Below are 21,768 nucleotides of genomic sequence, written 5' to 3'. Positions count from 1 at the left end.
CATGACAACGGGAACCGGGCACAGCCGGAAAATTTGGCTTGCCTGTGCTGGCTGGTTAGCTGGAAGTTGAAAAACGAGGATAATACACCGTTTGTTGTTTCGGTGGCATGCCTGTGAGAGATAACACTGCACAGAATAAACTACAGAGATTGAGTCCTAAAGATCGAGCCAAATGTTAAAGGCCGACACCAAGGGTAAAGTCTAGGTTAGCTTGCATCATGTAAAAGGAATAATGAATTAAATGTAGCCTGAGAGTGATCAAAACGTAGATGAAAATGGGTAAGATGGGTGACAAATACAGTTTTGCATGTTGCACTGCTTGTTTAGCACAACTGAGCAACAGTGTGTGTTTGTCTGTGTGTTAGCATTCAGTACCAATTTCCTGGGTAATAAAGAATAACGGTGCTCAGAGATCTACTTGCTGGGACTTGCAGAAAGAGTTCAGCTGCACTGAGCCAAGATCAAGTCATAAGCTCTTTTGTGGCTCACAATCCATAATCCAGTAAACTCTCCCTCTGACCCCCAACCTTTTGCTCTCTTTAAAAACTTCAGGGGCTTTAACTAGTTAAATGGTCTCTGATTTTGCTCTTATAGGTCACTAGTTAACTTGTCAATAACTTGAAAATGTCAGTGTGTCAGCATTAGCAGCACATCCTGAGGGTCAGCTACTTTTCAATATAATATATTACTGTAGTCACATTGGATTATGATTTAATTTACAGGGTGTATTGTGTCATAGTAAATTAAGTGAATAAATTATAACATAAAGGTTGAAAAAAATCTCGATAATTGTGCACAGGGTTTTAAGTCAGACATGAAGAAACTGAGCACTTAACCTATGTTGGATAACAGGCCACCAATCACAAAACACAAGTTTGCCAGCATTTTCAGATATGGCCTTATGCATAGCCCCATTTCACCATCCATTCAACGTTGATTTATTCAATGGGATGATCCTGGCTCTTGGTTAAGCTAATCGAGGTTTGGTTCTTCAAAGGCACAAGAGAATTAGGTTACCAAAACAGAACTCAGTCACCTGAGATAATTGCATGCTGTTGTGATCACTGAGTGAAGTACACCAAAAATGCAACCATAAAAGTACAGACCGTTGCTGCAGTAATTCACGTTTCATTGTTTTTAACGCTTTTTTTTCACTTCAGCTATTTGTAAATCCATTCCTCTCCATGGTTGGCCGATTGACCACTAACGGCACAACCAGGAGTAGTCCACAGACTGGCTGTACCACATACTTTTATTTCTGCCTCCACTGATAGCAAACACTATACGTAGACAAGCAGCTTGCGACTCCCTGTGGACTTCCTTTCCGCTCCCCCACTCAAGCACAAAATCGAACATAAGCCTTTTGCAGCATAACTAAGGTATGTTTCCGGCTCATCTGATCCTAACAAAATGTCAAGCTTCATTGAGGCCTTTATGAAGCCACAGTATCCAGAGTCATACACCATGAGGATCAATATGTTGGCACCTAGCACTGTACAGTAAATACCACCATCACCACCATCACCACCACCATCACCACCATCTACAGTAAATACTGTCTTCAGTCCCTGGATAGGAAAAAATCTGTTAAGTTTAAATGTAATTAAGAAATGGTAAGATAAAAGATGTTTTTCGGGAACTATTGTTAAATGTTCAGTTTCTATGCCATACGTCAGGACAAGATCAAGAATGCGATTAAAACTTAGTACATATATATGATATAATCTTATCCTATATATTCAGAGATGGTACCAGTGCATCGCATTTATCTTGTTTGTGTCATATCAAAAGTCTGTGATTGCATTTCTTTTGTTCGTACTGCAGCTATGTTATCGAAGTGCACCAATCAAAATACATTCTTTGTGCAAGAATGAAACAGTTTTTATATTAGATGCTTAACTTCTTCCTTTAATCTTGTGTAAATAAACTTTCTCCAGAGTAGGTTAGACCATATGAATATGCAGTTGTCACAACCAATCTGTAATAGCCAAACCCATGGCCACACTTTAAAGTCGGTAACTTCTATGTATTTTTATTTTTTTATTTGAACACAATAACACACTTAAGTTTCAATAAGTTTATTGTTTGGTTTGGATACATTTCTTCTTCAAAATGAGCCAGCTGAAGTGGTTCAGGCATCTGACAAGGATGCCTCCTGGGTGAGGTGTTCCGGGCATGTCCCACCGGGAGGAGGCCCCGGGGCAGACCCAGGAAACACTGGAGAAATTATATCTCTCGGCTGGCCTGGGAATGCCTTGGTGTTCCCCCGGATAAGCTGGAGGAGGTGGCTGGGGAGATCGAGGTCTGGGCTTCTCTGCTTAGACTGCTGACCCCACGACCAAGAAGATGGATGGATGGACATTTCTTCTATTTGTAAGCGTGCACATTTAGTTTACTTATGTATTCATAATAGTTCATTACTTTGTTTGTTTGTTTTTATTTCTTACCTGCCATGATCCCTGGGAGTTGTCAGACAAAAGGCAGTGGCTTGGGTTTGAAGCTGTTAAATACAAGAGGGCTAGTTGGACTGTACCACCACTTCCTGCTGAGGGGGAGAATGTGTGCTTTCTTTAATTAAAAACAAAGTATTTGTACTTAATTAAATATTTGAGATTAGGGTTCAGTAGTTTTGATTGTCTTCTTTAGTGTTTAGTTTATTAACAAACCAGACTGTACTGCATCTTTTGTTGTTTGCGATTGTGTTTTGTGTAGTTACCCCTTGTGTGTCATAGTGGTCTGATCAGACATTATATATATATATATCCCTGTGTGTCATTTCTTGTATAGGTCAGTTGTGTTTGTTTGGGCAGTCATTTGGTTTGTTAAGTTCAGTTTTTGCCTGAGTTTAGTTTAGTTTCTTTGACCTCTTATATGAGTTCAACATTTATTACTTTTGTAAATATAATTTTTGGGGTTAAATAAATGAAAACCCTAATTTTCTAATAATTCCTGACTCCTCCTGCTTTTTCAGCTCGGTCCATCACACAATCCAACAACTACTGTGAAGAATCAAATAATTCAGGATCATGCTACATCACATCTGTTCGATCTTATTAAAATGTACAATGAACAGGCATCAGATTTGGAAATCCAAAATATGTTTTCACTTCCAAGAAATAAATGAATAAATAAAAATGAAAAAAGTTGATTTATGGTTATTTCATGCACACGAAAATAATCCCTCAGAGATGAAGGAAGTAAAGCTCCAATAAAAATTTTTTGAACTTCTTACACAATGTCTCAGCAAACACTATATTGTGAATGTCATACTAACATTGGGCTGAACTTTAAATGATGTTGCCACTGAAGTTCAATAAAAGCACTATCATTTTGAAACTTCTGTGGATGCTTTTGGCATGCCACATTGTCATTGCTAGAAGTAGCTGTAAGAAGATGGCCGTAAGGAGATACTGCACACATGGCTGGCTTCATTATTCACACGCATTCAGTCCATGACTGATGGTCTTAAGGGCTCATGGTTTGCCAAGAAAACATTTTCCACACCATTACACCACTACCAAGCAGCCTGACTGTTGACACAAGGACACATGAGGTCATGTTGTTGATGCCAAATTTGAGTCATACCCATCTGTAGCCTGAGCAGAAGGAAAACGTCATCAGACCATAGTATATTTTTTTCATCTGCCTTGTTTGGATGGACATGTGCCACTACAGCCTTAGAGCCTTGGTTCCTGGAACACAGGACTTAAACCTGAAATCTTAAGACTTCTGGTGTTGTTTGCTTATTTGAGGTTGAATATGTTAGATGTGCATTTTTTCTGTAGTTGCTGTAGTCATTATACGGGTTGTGAGCATCTCTGTCAACACAAATGTTTAACAATCATACCACAGTCAAAGCTCACATGAGATGGCATGATGAGACCATTAACCCCTGTTCTCATCACTAAGGCTACAAAGCTTTTATTTTCCTTCCCTCCTCTCTGTACATCTTAGCTTCTCCAATAAGAGATGGAAGCGGAAGTGTTGATGAAGAGATCCAGACAGAAGCCAACAACATCAACAACATGATAAATCTTTTCTCCTTAATTTAAACATGATGTTTGGCACAGCGCCATCACCTGTGGATTTTCTTTGTTTTTGTTATAGCCTAATGCTGAATGCAGGACTGTCCATGACAACTAGGCCACAATATGAGGAGAATGTGCAGATATATGTACATCTTTTTATTTTACAATGTAGGGGAGAAGTTTGATCATGCAGCTGATAAACTTAACTAAAAATAAGTTACACATACAAAATACATTTAGTCCTGTTTGCATAATGATCAGTGATGTGCAACACTGCAAATTTTAGTAATGATCCAATACCAAGTAAATACAGTATTGCTGAGACTGATACAGATACTGTTAAACTGTAAAGGCAACTTAAGGAAAGCAGTGTCATGACTTATGAGAAGAAAGAGGCTGAGACATTTTTTCATAGTGCACGTTTGAGGTATATTCATTTATTAATATTGTTAGATATGCTAGAATCTACTTTTCATCTGTAATCCATGGCAGCTCAAAATCAGAGACAGCAGGTTAGAAAACTACAGTTTAAAAAAACAAAATCAAAATGAACAACAGATTGACTCAGTTGTCAAACTCAAAGAGTCAGAGGACGGTATCCATGTAGTGGAAGACATTGTGCATCTGTAGGCTGCCAACCCAGTCAACATTTAGAAATGGTACCTGTGTTTTTTAATTAATAAACAAATACATCATACATTTCTAATATGCCCATTTAGGTGGGCTGAGCCAAAACCTGTTCATAGTTAGAGCTGGTCAGGCTCATTATAGGAACTTAGGTATTCATTAATGTAACACACAGAGATTGGTTTCCTAGTCACGGGCAGGAGGACAGATGAGATGAAAGGGTAATTAAAAAAAGCTCTAACTAAAACTCTTGACTTATATTTGCATGATGTCATGCATTGTATTGTTGCCAAGAGTGATGAGATACTAGGCCTTCTTCATAGCAGACTTGTAACACTAGACACAGTTCAGGTGTATTAATGTTTCTGCATTCCAAGCAGTGCAGGTTCTTGTGTTTGCATGTGCTGTTATGAACTGGAATATCTAGTGGAACTGAGCCATCATTAATTCCATTTGGTTATGTCGTGTTGTGGCATTTGAAACTGTGAAAATGGTATACTGAACGAAGACGAAGGTTTACATGTGCCTAGAATATGGTGAGTGCACATAGCTTTCACAGTACATTGCACTGTCCTGTTCTGATGGATTTCCTCTTTTCTTCTAAAAGTTTTCTGGTTTGAATGTCATTTGTACAAAAAGTATGGAATCATTTTATAAAATTACTCCTAAGTGTATTGTATTCATTGTTTGATGTTTCTCCCTGCAGTAGAATTCCTAAGAAACATTACATGACGTCAGTGTCTTCAGTGGCAGCTTTGGGGCTGAACATTTGTCCATCATTAGGAAGCAGCTTGTTTTGTTTGTGCTGTTGCCCATAGAGACAGGAAGTTAGAAAACAGAGACTGGAAGGAAATAGAAGCTGTATGAGATACTCTGCAAAAGGAATGCATTCCTCAACCTTTTGTTTTTCCAACAGTCATAGTTTTCTAAAGAAAATGCTGAATGTGAATGAGGTGGTGAAATCTGGTGAGAAATGGCACTTAGAATCAATTGTGATAAGCTGCATGAAGACTGGGTTCAAGATACTATTGGGAAACGCATGAGAATATAAATATTATGGCTAGTTTGGTTGTTGTAGGTCCTTTTGTGCTTCACATTGTCTGTCTTTCCCTCAGATGACCTTCAGCTACATGATTCTCACTGGTCAATAACATTTCAGTTACCCGTCAGTGAGGCAACCAAAGCCAGGAACACACTGAAACAAAGCCAACAGACTAACAAATAACATCAGCCTGGATCATTGGTTAGCTTTGATTACATGGTTTAATCTAACCTTTGGTCTAACCTTGTTTGTCTGGGTTTATTAGAGTTTGTGAAAACAGCTGCTTGCAGTTTCTAGAAAAAGGGTTGTATACTATAACTGCAGAGATAGTGCTCATTCATTGAGTTTCATATGTGAGCCTGTCCAGATTGTTACTGGATCAGATGTTAATATAAAATTAATGATTACTATATATCATGTTACCTTTTGCATGTTTTTTGTAACACACCTGAAAGTAGTCAGGCGATTAGAGGATCATCAGGGGGTCCTTTTGTCCCTCTGTAGGGGTTACTCCCACTAGGTTTATATCTGGGACTCTCCACCATTTGACCTTAGAACTGAAGAAGCTTCTCGGATGAGAGGTGAAACGTCTTCAAGCAGCTTAAAGAAGTCCAGACGCTTTTCTGTGCAAGCTCCTTTGACTACGATGACCTGGATGACTGAGAACCTTCACAGACACCTGAAAGTACTGTTATCCTCTTTTTCTTTTTTTGCCAACCTACAATGCACTCCATTCAATGTTTCTGATGTCCTTTTATTGCCATTATTATTATTGCCCAAAGGTGATGCTAGATTATTAATTAAATTGTTAACAGTTAGGTTTACTGCAGTCTTAACGGTCTAGGTTGGTTTTCAACTTAGCTAAGAAAGGCATCTACTCCAGTCTTACAGTGTTCCCTGTTTTACAAACTACAGAAAAGGTTTTAGGATGCAACAATACCAATTTTCCAAAATATAATATTTTTAGAAACTGCACACAGTATACTTCATATACAGTAGGCAATCTAAAGAAATTGAAAAATAGGTTGAGGATTTCTTTTAATGCTCATCTTGACCTTCATTTTGCGCTCAACTACTGCAAATCTGTAAAGTTTCGTGAGTATTTCTATAGTTTCTCTTTCAGTTTGAAAAGATCTGTCCAGAGATATACAGCTACACACCTTTGTAGCAATTCCTGCTGTGAGTTTTCAGGACCAGGTTTTGCTGTGATGATACACACCCACGGAGGCAGGCATACAGAGTGTTGACTGTTTGTATTGTTCGTAGCTTAAGATGGCAAAATACAAAGTGTGTTTATAATGGTTGTACAGTGGGGCAAAAAAGTATTTAGTCAGCCACCGATTGTGCAAGTTCCCCCACTTAAAATGATGACAGAGGTCAGTAATTTGCACCAGAGGTACACTTCAACTGTGAGAGACAGAATGTGAAAAAAAAAAATCCATGAATCCACATGGTAGGATTTGTAAAGAATTTATTCGTAAATTAGGGTGGAAAATAAGTATTTGGTCACCTCAAACAAGGAAAATCTCTGGCTCTCACAGACCTGTAACGTCTTCTGTAAGAAGCTTTTCTGTCCCCCACTCGTTACCTGTATGAATGGCACCTGTTTGAACTCATCATCTGTATAAAAGACACCTGTCCACAGCCTCAAACAGTCAGACTCCAAACTCCGCCATGGCCAAGACCAAAGAGCTTTCGAAGGACACCAGGAAAAGTATTGTAGACCTGCACCAGACTGGGAAGAGTGAATCTACAATAGGCAAGCAGCTTGGTGTGAAAAAATCAACTGTGGGAGCAATCATCAGAAAATGGAAGACATACAAGACCACTGATAATCTCCCTCGATCTGGGGCTCCACGCAGGATCTCATCCCGTGGGGTCAAAATGATCATGAGAACGGTGAGCAAAGATCCCAGAACCACACGGGGGGACCTGGTGAATGACCTGCAGAGAGCTGGGGCCAAAGTAACAAAGGTCACCATCAGTAACACACTACAACGGCAGGGAATCAAATCCCGCAGTGCCAGACGTGTTCCGCTGCTGAAGCCAGTGCATGTCCAGGCCCGTCTGAAGTTTGCCAGAGAGCACATGGATGATACAGCAGAGGATTGGGAGAATGTCATGTGGTCAGATGAAACCAAAGTAGAACTTTTTGGTATAAACTCAACTCGTCGTGTTTGGAGGAAGAAGAATACTGAGTTGCATCCCAAGAACACCATACCTACTGTGAAGCATGGGGGTGGAAACATCATGCTATGGGGCTGTTTTTCTGCCAAGGGGACAGGACGACTGATCCGTGTTAAGGACAGAATGAATGGGGCCATGTATCGTGAGATTTTGAGCCAAAACCTCCTTCCATCAGTGAGAACTTTGAAGATGAAACGAGGCTGGGTCTTCCAACATGACAATGATCCAAAACACACCGCCCGGGCAACAAAGGAGTGGCTCCGTAAGAAGCATTTGAAAGTCCTGGAGTGGCCTAGCCAGTCTCCAGACCTCAACCCCATAGAAAATCTGTGGCGGGAGTTGAAAGTCCGTGTTGCTCGGCGACAGTCCCAAAACATCACTGCTCTCGAGAAGATCTGCATGGAGGAATGGGCCAAAATACCAGCTACTGTGTGCAAACCTGGTAAAGACCTATAGTAAACGTTTGACCTCTGTTATTGCCAACAAAGGTTATGTTACAAAGTATTGAGTTGTATTTTTGTTATTGACCAAATACTTATTTTCCACCCTGATTTACGAATAAATTCTTTACAAATCCTACCATGTGGATTCATGGATTTTTTTTTTCACATTCTGTCTCTCACAGTTGAAGTGTACCTCTGGTGCAAATTACTGACCTCTGTCATCATTTTAAGTGGGGGAACTTGCACAATCGGTGGCTGACTAAATACTTTTTTGCCCCACTGTATCTGGCTGTAGTATTAACAGTCATCCACAAAGGGGCGGTAGATATCTTATAATGGTCAGCTAAAAGCTTTTTTTTTTTTTTTTTCCTCCATTATGAGATCCTAAACTCTTGGGCTGATTAAATTATGGTGAAAAATGTAGCCTCTGGTTAACTGAGTCTTATCTCTTCTTACATTGTTTCTTTTTTAAATATACCATTATTTTTGTAGCATTGGCTGCCTAAGGAGAGAAGTAGCACATTAAGAGACTAACACTAAACACATAAGCTCACTCTCTCTCTCTCTCTCACACACACACACACACACACACACACACACACACACACACACACACACACACACACACAGTTAGAGGGAGAGATCATCCTGCCTCTGTAAATGCCTCCTCGTATACTGAAAGCATTCCAACACACATACATCACCTCAGGTCACAATTGTCTTTCTCTCTTAGTCTCACCGTTCACTTCGCAGCTGTTGCCATCATCAACAGCATCTCCTCCACATCTATCTGGCCTACCAGCCATTCTCTCCCATAGCGCACTGGTCAAATCCCACATTTGAAACTAAATCCCAGACCTTTTAATCCTTCTAATGGCTCATGAATTTAATTGTTTAAATATGGTACACTGAAATGAACACTTGACCAGCCACTCCTTTTTTGATGCATGAGCTGGTGGATATATTACCTCTCGTTAATGAGAGTCATAAAAGCTAGTCTGTCGGAAACACATAGATAACTGAAGAGGGCATTCAGCTCTAAGGACACACACTCACACATATATACGCACACAAAATGTGCGCATACATACACACTAAGACAAAATAGAGAAGATCACCTGATTTCTTGGTATAAATTGGATTGGGTAAAAAAAAATCTGCTATTTATCTAAATAAGATAAAATAGATAAGAATATGGTAACTGGTTTTGGCTTTTTGTTTCTCACCACTTACTCTAGCTATTTCGTAGTATTCCTTCAGATTACATCCACAAAAATACAAACAAAAGAAAATAGAAAAAACTCTGAAGGTGACCCAGTGTGCTTTTGCTTTTTTCTGTTACCCTATTACAGTGATTGGATGTTGGTACTGTATTGAACATGGACAAATTTTCAAATAATGGGTAATCATATCAGCAAGTAATCTATATGAGGCTAACGTTTAGGTTTTGGATTGGTCTGAACTCTCAGTTGGAGCCATACGATAACAGGGAGAGCAGCTACCTTTAATATGGTGATCTCAGGGACAGCTCTGGCTATGAGTACATTAGCTTCATCTATCTGCTCTTCCAGCCTTCTGTTTGGGAGTGGCAGTCAATGAGAAGACTCTTAAAAGAAAAGGAGCTAATACAGGTAGAAAATGTTTGTTCTAAAGCCATTTTGAGTCACTACCATTGACTACTTCAGTTGGACTTTTATGACCTAACATTTTAGAAAACAAATTAGAGTTATTTTTTTGAAACTAATAAAGCCTGACTGACTTTGGTGAGAGACAGCTAATACTGAGGCAGGCAATCATTCACACTTAGATTAACTTCTATGGTAAACTTCCGAATTATGGATTAAATAGAGAGATCCCACAAACAGAGAAATTGCCCCAGCTGGCGAGTAGATTCTTACCCAGAAACTTCTTGCTAACAGTGCTAACCAATGAAAATATGTGAAATTTGACAAAATATGTGAAATGTAACAATATGACCTAAATCCTAAATTAAAAAGGCATATTGCTTTGGAATATACATTGTCGGAATATTTCATAAAATAACATTTTATTACATAAACTATAACAAAACATCTCAGCAACATTCTCAGGATGTTACAGTCAAAACATTACGTTTTAGTTTTATGTGGAAACATTCCCTTCTATTTTTTTTTTTTTCTAAATTTTCTTCTATCGCTCCTCCGGGGAACCCCCCGACGCCCTAAGCCTGTCCCTACCCCCACACCAATCACAACAGTGAAGGCGGGACCAAACTATGAACCCCCACCCCCACTAGGCGATGGAGCTGATCAAAGGAGCCCAGAGCAATTGATCTGATGTGGTGGCAGAGGCTGTATCAAGACTAATGTAATCTAATAGATAATTTCTATATTGGTTAGAATTAAGATTATTTTTATTTTTCCAGTTCATGAGGACTGTTTTCTTGGCTATGCATAGGGCAGTGAAAACCATATGGGCTATATTCTTTTCTGAAGTGACATTATCTAAGCTGCCCAACAAACACACTAAGGAGGAAGTTGGAATGTTACATTTCAGACACTTTGATAAGTCTTCACATATCTCACGCCAAAACTTCTGCACTGGTGGACAGAACCAAAGAGCGTGAATGTAATTGTCTGGTGTATTGCCTTGACAGTGTGAGCAGTTGTTGGAAGATGTAAAGCCCATCTTGAACATCCGATGACCTGTATAGTGCACTCTATGTAGTATTTTGTATTGTATTAATTGCAGACTGGGATTTTTAATCAATTTAAAGGTTTTTAAGCAAATCTGAGACCAGAAGTTTTGGTCTAAACTGACTAATAAATCTGCTTCCCACTTTGCAATAGGAAGGAATATTGATTCATTTAATTTAGAAAGTGTTCTGTATATTTTAGATAATAATTTGGGGGATTTAAGAGTAAGGAAATGTGCCGCACAAATGTGCCGCACTTGGTGGTGTTTGTAATTCAACTTGACTGAGGTTAAATTTCTTTTTTACTATGGATTTAATTTGTTGATATTCTAAAAATCTTTTCTTGTTGATCCCATATTGTGCAACTAGTCTGTCAAATGGAATAAATTCTGTTCCCTTTAATATATGTTCTAAGTATTTAATTCCTTTACAACTCCATTCTGGGAAATTAATCATATTATTGTTTTGTAATATGTCAGGGTTATTCCAGATAGGTGTACATTTGCATGGGATTAATGAAGACTCCGTTATTTTTAGAAACTCCCACCATGCTCTCAGAGAGAAGCTGATGTTGATACTTTTAAAGCATTCATGTCTTTTGATGTTTGAGCTAATAAATGGTAGGTCTGAAATCTCTAGATCCTTGCATAGTGCCTGTTCAACATTCCCTTCTAGCTGGAAACCATTTGGTGCTCTACCAAGATAAATACGGATTTTTTCAATTTGACTTATTTATTCTATTTCAAGGGTTCAACTGAAAATTGGAATAATAAGACCCTTTAAAAAAGGAAATAAAAAGTGCATGGCATGAACAATATCTTCATAATATTTGTCAGCTAATGATTTTTTTTCCCCTTTTTTTCTTCTCTTTTGGCTTGGATTCTGACTCATAGACCACATTAGGTAATATGATGATATGCAATACACATGGACTATCACAGAGATTACTGTTTTAATATTCCCAGGTTTTGTAGGCAATGATGGAAAAATCAATGACTCCTTCAGAGCAAGTATTTTACATCAATGCTATGATGCCAGGTCACTGAGGCAGTTAAACAACTCCTTGGTGGCAGAGCCCCTGGTGTCGATGAGGTCCGCCCCGAGTTCCTGAAGGCTCTGGACGTTGTAGGGCTGTCTTGGTTGACACGTCTCTGCAATGTTGCGTGGAGATCAGGGGCAGTACCTGTGGACTGGCAGACCGGGGTGGTGGTCCCCATCTTCAAGAAGGGGGACCGGAGGGTGTGTTCCAACTACAGGGGGATCACACTCCTCAGCCTCCCGGGAAAGTCTATGCCAGGGTGCTGGAGAGGAGGGTTCGTCCGCTAGTCGAACCTCGGATACAGGAGGAACAATGCGGTTTTCGTCCTGGTCGCGGAACACTGGACCAGCTCTTTGTCCTCTCGAGGATACTTGAGGGTGCATGGGAGTTTGCCCAACCAGTCTACATGTGTTTTGTGGACCTGGAGAAGGCATTCGACCGTGTCCCTCGGGGCGTCCTGTGGGAGGTGTTGCGCGAGTATGGGGTGTCTGGCCCATTGCTACGGGCCATTCAATCCCTATACAACCGTTGCAAGAGCTTGGTTCGCATTGCCGGCAATAAGTCGGACTCGTTCCCGGTGGGTGATGGGCTCCGCCAGGGCTGCCCTTTGTCTCCGGTTCTGTTCATAATTTTTATGGACAGGATTTCTAGGCGCAGCCAAGTGGCGGAGGGCTTTCGCTTTGGTGGCCTCAGAATCTCATCTCTGATTTTTGCGGATGATGTGGTTCTGTTGGCTTCATCGGGTGAGGGCCTCCAGCTCGCACTGGAGCGGTTCGCAGCCGAGTGTAACGCAGCGGGAATGAGGATCAGCACCTCCAAATCTGAGGCCATGGTTCTCAGCCGGAAAAGGGTGGAGTGCCCACTCCGGGTCGGGGATGAGTTCCTGCCCCAAGTGGAGGAGTTCAAGTATCTCGGGGTCTTGTTCGCGAGTGATGGGAGAAGGGAGCTGGAGATCGACAGACGGATTGGGGCTGCGGCTGCAGTAATGCGGACGCTGCACCGGTCAGTCGTGGTGAAGAGGGAGCTGAGTGTAAAAGCGAAGCTCTCAATTTACCGGTCGATCTACGTCCCTACCCTCACCTATGGCCACGAGCTGTGGGTAGTGACCGAAAGAACGAGATCGCGGATACAAGCGGCGGAAATGAGCTTCCTCCGAAGGGTGGCTGGCCTCTCCCTTAGAGATAGGGTGAGAAGTTCGGCCATCCGGGAGGGGCTTAGAGTAGAGCAGCTGCTGCTCCACATCGAAAGGAGCCAGCTGAGGTGGTTCGGGCATCTGGCAAGGATGCCCCCTGGGCGCCTCCTGGGCGAGGTGTTCCAGGCATGTCCCACCGGGAGGAGGCCCCGGGGCAGACCCAGGACACGCTGGAGAGATTATATCTCTCGGCTGGCCTGGGAACGCCTTGGTATTCCCCCGGACAAGCTGGAGGAGGTGGCTGGGGAGAGGGAGGTCTGGACCTCTTTGCTCAGGCTGCTACCCCCGCGACCCGACCTCGGATAAGCGGATGAAGATGGATGGATGGATGGCTATGATGCCATTTGTTTCTTCAGCATTGAGGTCAATGTATGAGTCAGAAACAAACTCTTCAGTCTATTTTATCTTAAAATATCAGAAACCAATACTGCATTATCTGGTCATTTTGTACTAGTCATCTAAATAATCAAGTCATATGTTTTGGCTACAGTGGATCTGTTTAAAATACAATTATCTGATTTCTGATGTATTTGCTCTCAATTTTTAAATTTCAAGTCCTAACAGATGAGAAAACGACACGCTGGAAACTCTTATTTTTTCATTAGTGGATTATGGGTTCAGTCCAAGTCTTATGTCTTACAGTACTTGACTTTTCATAAACCATCATTATGTAAATAAAAAGTATCCTTGAGTGTGTTTAAAGCCCAACGTGTGTTTCAAATATAGCTCACTTTAAATGGTGATATTGTGTGGCACTATACAAACCAAGGAAAAAAAGGAAGAGAGGAGATCTATGAAACTGTCAATCATGTGACAAAAGTGACAAAGCTGCTCGTTAGCACACACATGCATCAAGATGTTAACTGGTTCCCTACCAAATTCATCCTCTGTTACTCGCAATAACCATAACAACAAAGAAAAAGACAGGTAGTAATTCAAACAGCTTGACGTAAAATTTTCACCTGATGAGACTGCCTTTTTTCCTGTTCTACTCCAGAAGGCTTTTTTAACTGTTAAAATAACTTCCATATGTTCTTGTAATTGGTATTTGTTATAAATAATTGCTTTTGTTGTGTTGTTGTTTTTTTAAGGCGGGGTAGCTGGTGTGATTCCTTCACATTTTTAAATTCAGTCAGTTCAGTCAAAATAGTCATTTTAAATTCTCCATTTGATTGGATTAGTGGACAAGTGCAGCACATGAAAGATCCACCTAGGGGGTTATACACAGTTTACACAGTTATTTATAGGTTTTTAACATAAATCGATTAGACACTTTTCTGACTGTAGTATTTTTTTTTTTTTTTCAATCAGACTCAAGCCACTTTTCACATTCACACATGAACTACAGCTCTGAAGCCAAAAGAGGAGCAGAAGACAAATGTAGGATTGATGTCAATCCTTTATATTTTACATCCAAAGAGCTAAAGGTCTTTCTCTGTTATTAAACCAATGTTTTTAGAAACATTTTCAAAACAAAAGGAGTGCACAATAAGTCCACCATATATCAGAATCTGGATGGCGTCTTGAGTGGGAACAGATTCTTTTTTCAACAATACAATGCTTCCAAACAAACTTCCGATGCAGTAAAAGTCTACCCAGATTAAAAAAACACAAGGAAACACTATCAGTCATGAATTGGTCTCCCCGGAGACTGGATATCAATGTTATTCAAAAGTGTGGGATCATATTGACAGAGAATGAAACAAAAGGCATTCAACATCGAAAGAAGAGTCTGGTAACGTACTTAGAGAAGCCTGGAGACCTATTCCTGAAAACTACTTGAATACAGATTGCTTATCAGAGGTCAGTTTGTGCTTCAGCATAAATGTGCTCATTAAAATTGTAAAAAACTTTTGCATAAATACTACATATCCATGTTTCAGTATTTCAATAACTTAAATGAAGAGGGGACGCTCAAGACTTAAGCACAACAATCTGTGTCCTGATTCTCCCACCATGTTTTGTACTTCATGCAGTAGGGCTGGCTCATTTGTCCTTGAACCATGGCTTATTTATTGGTGCTATATCATCAGACTGCTGGGGGAGATCCTATGATGCACTGGACAGCTCATCTCTAAATCCTTTTTTTCACTCTTTATTCATTTATATGCCCCTATTTCATGCCATTAACCTTCTGTGCTTTTTCTTTTCGCTTCACCTTATTATCTTTTCCCTCACCCTCCAACCACTTGTGGCAGATGATTGACAAATGGTTTGACTCCCTGAGCCTAGTTCTGCCAGAGGTGTCTCCTTGTTAAAAGAGACTTTGTTTTCTTTTTTCAAAGAGTGGCCAAGTGGTAGGCCATAGTGGTTGGAGGATTAAGCTTGGGTGGGCTTTGATTGTGTATTGAGATGTAATGTTTTATGTTTGTAGAGTTACATAGTGTACAGCTGCTGAAAGTAGTGAATAAGATGCTATTGAGGTGGGGGCCTCCAGGCACATGTGAAGCACATTGGTATATTATCATAATTGCAGCCATTAGGAAGTCAAAACCTACAAAATTAACATCCAACTAAACAACCCAAAAGCAAATAGATGGAATTAATTGTATGATGAAGAATGTTTTAAGGGAAAGTTTATGTCTATACGGAATACAAACACTTTCTCTTGTTTACTGGTTTTTTCCCCCCGTCTCTTTTGTCTTAAAGAGAAGAAACAAATGAATTTTACTCAGGGTATATCACTGAGATGTTGTGCCCATGAGCGAGTGTGCAGCCAGATCTGTGCTCACGTAATTCACTTTTCCAAAGCTCAGATTTCAAAATGGCATGTTTCTCTTATTTATGCACAAGCACATAAATTATTCAGTGGGTTTTCGATAGCCTGCAGCATTAAACCTGATGGCTAATAGAAACACCAAACTAAAAACAAACAAACAACAACAACAAAAACAAACTAAAAAAATATCTTCATAGCGGTCTGTTGCTTTAAATAAAAAAGAATAAAAAAAAACAAAACGTACATTTGTAATCTGCTTTAGATCGCTCAATGTCTGCTGTTGAAATGCCAAATTCGTCTGCAGTCTCTGTGTACTTGTTTGATGTGTATTCATTCTCTTCTCTTTCAGGTGTTTCACTGAAAGTGAAAAAGTACACGAAAGAGCAAAAAACAAATGCATAGTGTTTCTTCCTCAACCTTCTCCTCCTCTCATATTTGTGTTTTAATGATTTCTGTAGACACAGCTTTTATTATGAACAGTCAGACAGACAAAAGAATAGACAGAGAGGACAAAACACTGAAAATATGAAGATGGCATGCTGTGAATACCAAGGGAATCATTTTACACAGCTAATCCCAGCCACCTCAAATGCATCATGACTGACTTGACTGGCATGAATATTATATGTTTCAGTAACATAATGTGTGATACATTATGTTTCTTTAACACATGAAAAATTTGGTCATGCTCCTAAGTGTATATGTGTGTTTGGGAGGGGCCGCTACAGCAGCATGAGCTGTATAAGGTCACTGGTACCAAACGGAGAGAGCATATAACCCCAGTTTTAGCTTCTTTACACTCGCTTCCTGTCTCCTACAGGATCCAATTTAAACTTTTACTTTTTGTTTTTAAGTCACTTAATGCCCGAGCCCCTCCTTACCTGTCTGAGCTCCTCTCTGCCTATGCTCCAGTAAAAAACACGAGGTCTAGCTCAAAACTAATGCTGTCCATCCCACGGACTAATCTCAAATGCCGTGGTGATATTTCCTTCTCTGTGGCAGGTCCCAGACTTTGGAATAGTCTGGGATCTGCACAAACACTTGAGCAATTTAAATCATTACTAAAGACACATTTCTATGCCCTGGCTTTTAACACACTATGACCCAAGCATTTTGGTCTAATTTGAACTAGTTTAGTTATTGTTTTAATTCTTTTATTGTCCTATTATTGTTTTTTATTGTTATTATTATATTACATTGTTGCTTTTTAATACCATTTTTATATTGTTAAGCACTTTGTGCAGCATCGGCTGTTTGAAATGTGCTATATAAATAAATTTGACCTTGACCTTGACCATGTATGCGTTCTGAAATTGAATAAATGTGTTTTTCCAAATGTCAAGTTTCTCATGTCCTTCCTGAATAAACATAAGTAAAAGCATAAAAGCATAAGCAAAAATTATCAGCAAGTATGCTTTTTATTACAAAAGTGTATCATTATCAGTGTTGGTTAAGTTACTTGAAAAAAGTAATCAGTAACTAATTACTGATTACTTCCCCAAAAAGTAATCCCGTTACTTTACTGATTACTTATTTTCAAAAATAATTAATTACTTAGTTACTTTTTAAAAACACAATTTACAACCTGAAGAGGTGATAAAGCGATAGATCTTTCAGCCCAATTCTACTTTTTCTGCATAATCCATCATACAAAATGTAATCAAATGGAAAAGTCTCTTTTTAAAACTTGTTTTATTATTTTTAATCTTTTAACTTTATGCATCAAGCAAAAATTTAATTATATGCAACATTCTCTGACTTGAATAAATTAGTTTAACATTTAAACCTATTTTCTACACATTCCAGCACATAAAATAAAGTATTTTTTGTGTTTACACTCACTCTTTCAAATAGATGCAAGTAAAACACAGCAGAAAATAAATAAAGTCAAAGACTAGCGGTCCTGTTGCTCTATTTTACCTGTAAAGCAGGACTGCGGTAGGCGGAGGTTTACCCTGGTGCAGGTGTGCCGCGGTCAGTGGAAGAATCCGCGAGTTTCTCTGTGAGTTTCCCATTACGTCGTTGCGCACTCGGTGCTTGCTCGGAAGTTTAGGGGTTTTTTTCGCTGTAAAAAGAAGTTTTCTTCCCACGCACAGCGGACACTAATGTTTTTGTCACTTTTTATGGAATCAAACTCAAAGTAAGGTCAGTACTTCCACGCTTTAAACGCTGCACGCTCACAATCGATATATGATCAATTGTTGATCTGCACACAGCTGTTGTCTCTAACGGCGTACTCGCTTACATCACTGTCGTGAGACGTTCTCGCAAAAAATCACGGTTTTAGTAATGCAGTAACGCAGCGTTACTACGGGAAAGTAACGGTAATCTAATTACCGTTTTTGCAATAGTAATCCCTTACTTTACTCGTTACTTGAAAAAGTAATCAGATTACAGTAATGCTGCTGCCCATCTCTGATCATTATACTTACATTGGGCAACATGGATTTTATCTGTTGGTGTTTTCAGCCTGCAGAAATAGATTTTGCTGAAGGGAAGGACCTTGTCACTCCCCCAGAATACATTTGCAATGATTTATTGGGAAATAAAGAGTAAATATCTGCAGGTGGACGTTGGGATGGTTGTGGTGAAGAGCAAGAGCAACACTGTCAAAACACAAGGAAAGACAGAAACTATTGCAGAGTGAACTGTGTCGCCTCTATAAACAAATCAAGCTGACTGGCTGAACTTTTTTACAAGTTACTTTTGTATCAATTAAAAAAAAATCTTTCAAACGGATGCTTTTTTCTTTTTGAGCACAATGTCTTCAAGTAAATCATCTGTCGTCTTCATTATCAGATACTTTCAACATCTCTCTATTTAACTTCTGCTTATCAAAGATACAGTCACTTTGATTTTCAGTTGTTATGTGGCCACAATTACAGATACTGCTGAAAGAACGCTGTTGACATTAAATCAGATTTTTATCAGGACTACTTGGGAGCTTTACATTTCATGGATTTAGCTGAATAATATCAGCATTTAGGTTTGATGAGGATACAAATTCAAAAGGAAAATTGAAAGAACAAATGTGACTGAGCCATGGAAATTGTTTTGCCCCAAAAAGTCAAGTCTATGTCAAGTCCAGCCTCTAAAGTTGTGTTCACAGATACCCTGCAGCTCTGAATGCAAATGTGCAATTAATTCTAATTGGAAAATGAACTTATTATTTTCCAGCGACTGTCTGGGGCTCATGTATGAAAATGGTTTACAAACAGAGACAAACAGAAACAAACGACAGTGGACAGAGCTAATTAACAAATTTAAAGCTGCTGCCTAAGTCAAGATGTTTTGGCCACAAGATGAAAATGAAATCTAAGTGTTGAGTATGCTCATGGGATCATGTGCTCTTAGAAAAAAATGTTTTGTCACACTGTGCACTTTACTGTGAAGATATACAAACAGTTGTACAATAACAAAATCAAAAAGATACAAGTCACCGTCTAACCAACATTTCAATAACCACTCATCAATGAACTGCTGCCTTCATCTCCATTTTTAAGTTATTCGAATAAAGGTTTGCTGCTGTGCTCGACATCTGTTTCCATGTGTGAGAAGTGCTATAACATAATCCTACAAGGAGTAAGAACCTCTGCTGTAGCTTGGCTGTGCACTCTTTCTTTGATTTACGTGACAAAAATTAATGAACTGCTTCCAGCAGACATTGTAGATTCTGAGTGCAGACAATTCATTGGATATTTTACCAGCCAGTATGAAATAGCTAAATCATAAACGAAACAACATAAAGGATTATTCTCACTATCAGGCTATGGTGAAATTATTCTGGAATATAATGTAATAATATGTATAATATAAGTTTATATTACAATAAGTAATATACAGTATGGGTGGTAGTTTATCTCGATGGTTGAGCAGGTATGTAAATACCTCAGGTTCAAGTCTAACTAATTTCTCCCCTACACTCTCCCCTGTTTCCTTTTTTTTTTCTTTACTGCCAATCTGTCAATAAAGAGGGAAAAAAGACCATAGATAAAGAAACAATAAAGTACTAATATACAATATAAGGTACTGTTGGGTAGTACTGATTCTTGTTAGTACTGTTGCATCCAGTATTTCAGCATGGACTGATGATGAACTGAACATGACTCTACTTTCTATTACTTGTCTATTAATACCACCAATTTCTGTTTTTTTTTTTTTTTTTAACTTATTGCATGTTTTCCATTTTATCCTTATTTTCCTTTTAGCTATCATTTTTATTTAGGGATTACTGCCAGAAAACCTTTCTAGGGAATAGCTGACACTGTTAATTATCCATTTTAAAGAAAGATTTCTTCCAGAAACTGGTTCATTCAGATTTAGCTCACTGGCTGAGCTTTATTTTTCATATTCTGGTTTTTGTTTAGCTAGTTTTTTAATAGTTTCTTCTTTTAGTCTAATGCCTTGCTAACTTTAGATGTAGTTTTGATAAAATATAATTTTGATTGCATGCAATTAGGTTGCAATTTTAGACTTTAGACAGCATCCTCCAAACACCCACACTCAAAAGTGGGTTTAGCATCAGTATGAAATAAAACTTGGAAAAAGAGAATAAGTTAATGAAACAAAAATGTTTTATTAAGATTTATGTGGCTATTTCACAGTGGTTCTTTCTCATATGTAGGACAGCAGGAAATCGTACCCTTGAGACACATTTTCACTGCTGGGAGCTTTGTGTGGTTTAGGCAAGCGAGCTGTCTGGATATACTAAACAAAACAGCAGATATTAGCATCATCGATGATATCAATCATCAGACTAATTTTAATTTAGTTTTGTAATCTAATATTTGGCTAGTTTTGTTATTTATTAAAATAATATAATGTGGTAATAATGTGATATATTTCAAATGAAAAGTAACAAGTGGTGTGGTGAAATGGTCCAATTAGCATCACTAAAAAGGTCAGTGTCATAGACAACAGATAAAAATCAGTGAATCAGTATTACAAACAGTTCAAAATTTAGATAACAGAACATACTGCACACATAATGCATTAGTGTAATTAAAGAAATGAAGGTGTTATTTAAATAATCTGAGTATTAGCTATCTCTGCTGAAGATGACTAACAGCAGGTTGTGTACCTCTAAAGTTTACAAATTTACAACCCCAGCTCTTTATTTGTATTCAGTGACAATGCAGCAGATAAACATTCAAAGCGTGTAAGACTGTTGTCAAAGCCTGCTGCTAAATTTTCCATTTTCTCTGAAAGATATTTTTCAACAGAAGAACAAACAAAAGAGATGAGGAGTGAGTGCGTCGGCGGATGCGTTCATGGGTCACACTGGGCGAGAGAGAAATTAAGACAAAGACCCAGGATCAGAGGTGTGACACAAAATTCCAGCAGATATTCAAGCCTCCACTGTGGTCTTGTTTTAATACGCCAACGTATTCAAACACGCAATATTGCACACAAGAGCATACCAATGCAGAGGTCCTAATTACACAAGATCTAAAATTAAAGCTGCCCTTTAATCAAAACCCTGCTTTCTGTTTGTAATGAGCATGATTTCACCTTTCATGCAGAGAGGAGGTGGAGTGAGATCAGAGGAAAGAAAAAGAATAGATTAGAATATATGATCACTAATCTATAGATAAAGTAGAACTAAAACATTCAAGTGAGGTTGGCTAGCACAGTGAAGGAACGAGAGGCACAATAGAGATGATGAAGAGGAGGATACAGGTGTGAACACATTAGGGCTGAACGATATATCGCATTTGCGATAATATCGCGACATGATCAAGTGCAATTTTCTAACCGCAAAGGCTGCGATTATACGCTGCGATTATACTCCGTTTACGTGACATGCGCGAGTAAAAC

The sequence above is a fragment of the Aulonocara stuartgranti genome, assembly GCF_965226115.1.
Source record: "Aulonocara stuartgranti genome assembly, chromosome: 6".
NCBI classification, from domain to species: Eukaryota; Metazoa; Chordata; class Actinopteri; order Cichliformes; family Cichlidae; genus Aulonocara; species Aulonocara stuartgranti.
The sequence above is the reverse complement of the archived record's forward strand: the minus strand, read 5'-3'. Positions refer to the sequence as shown.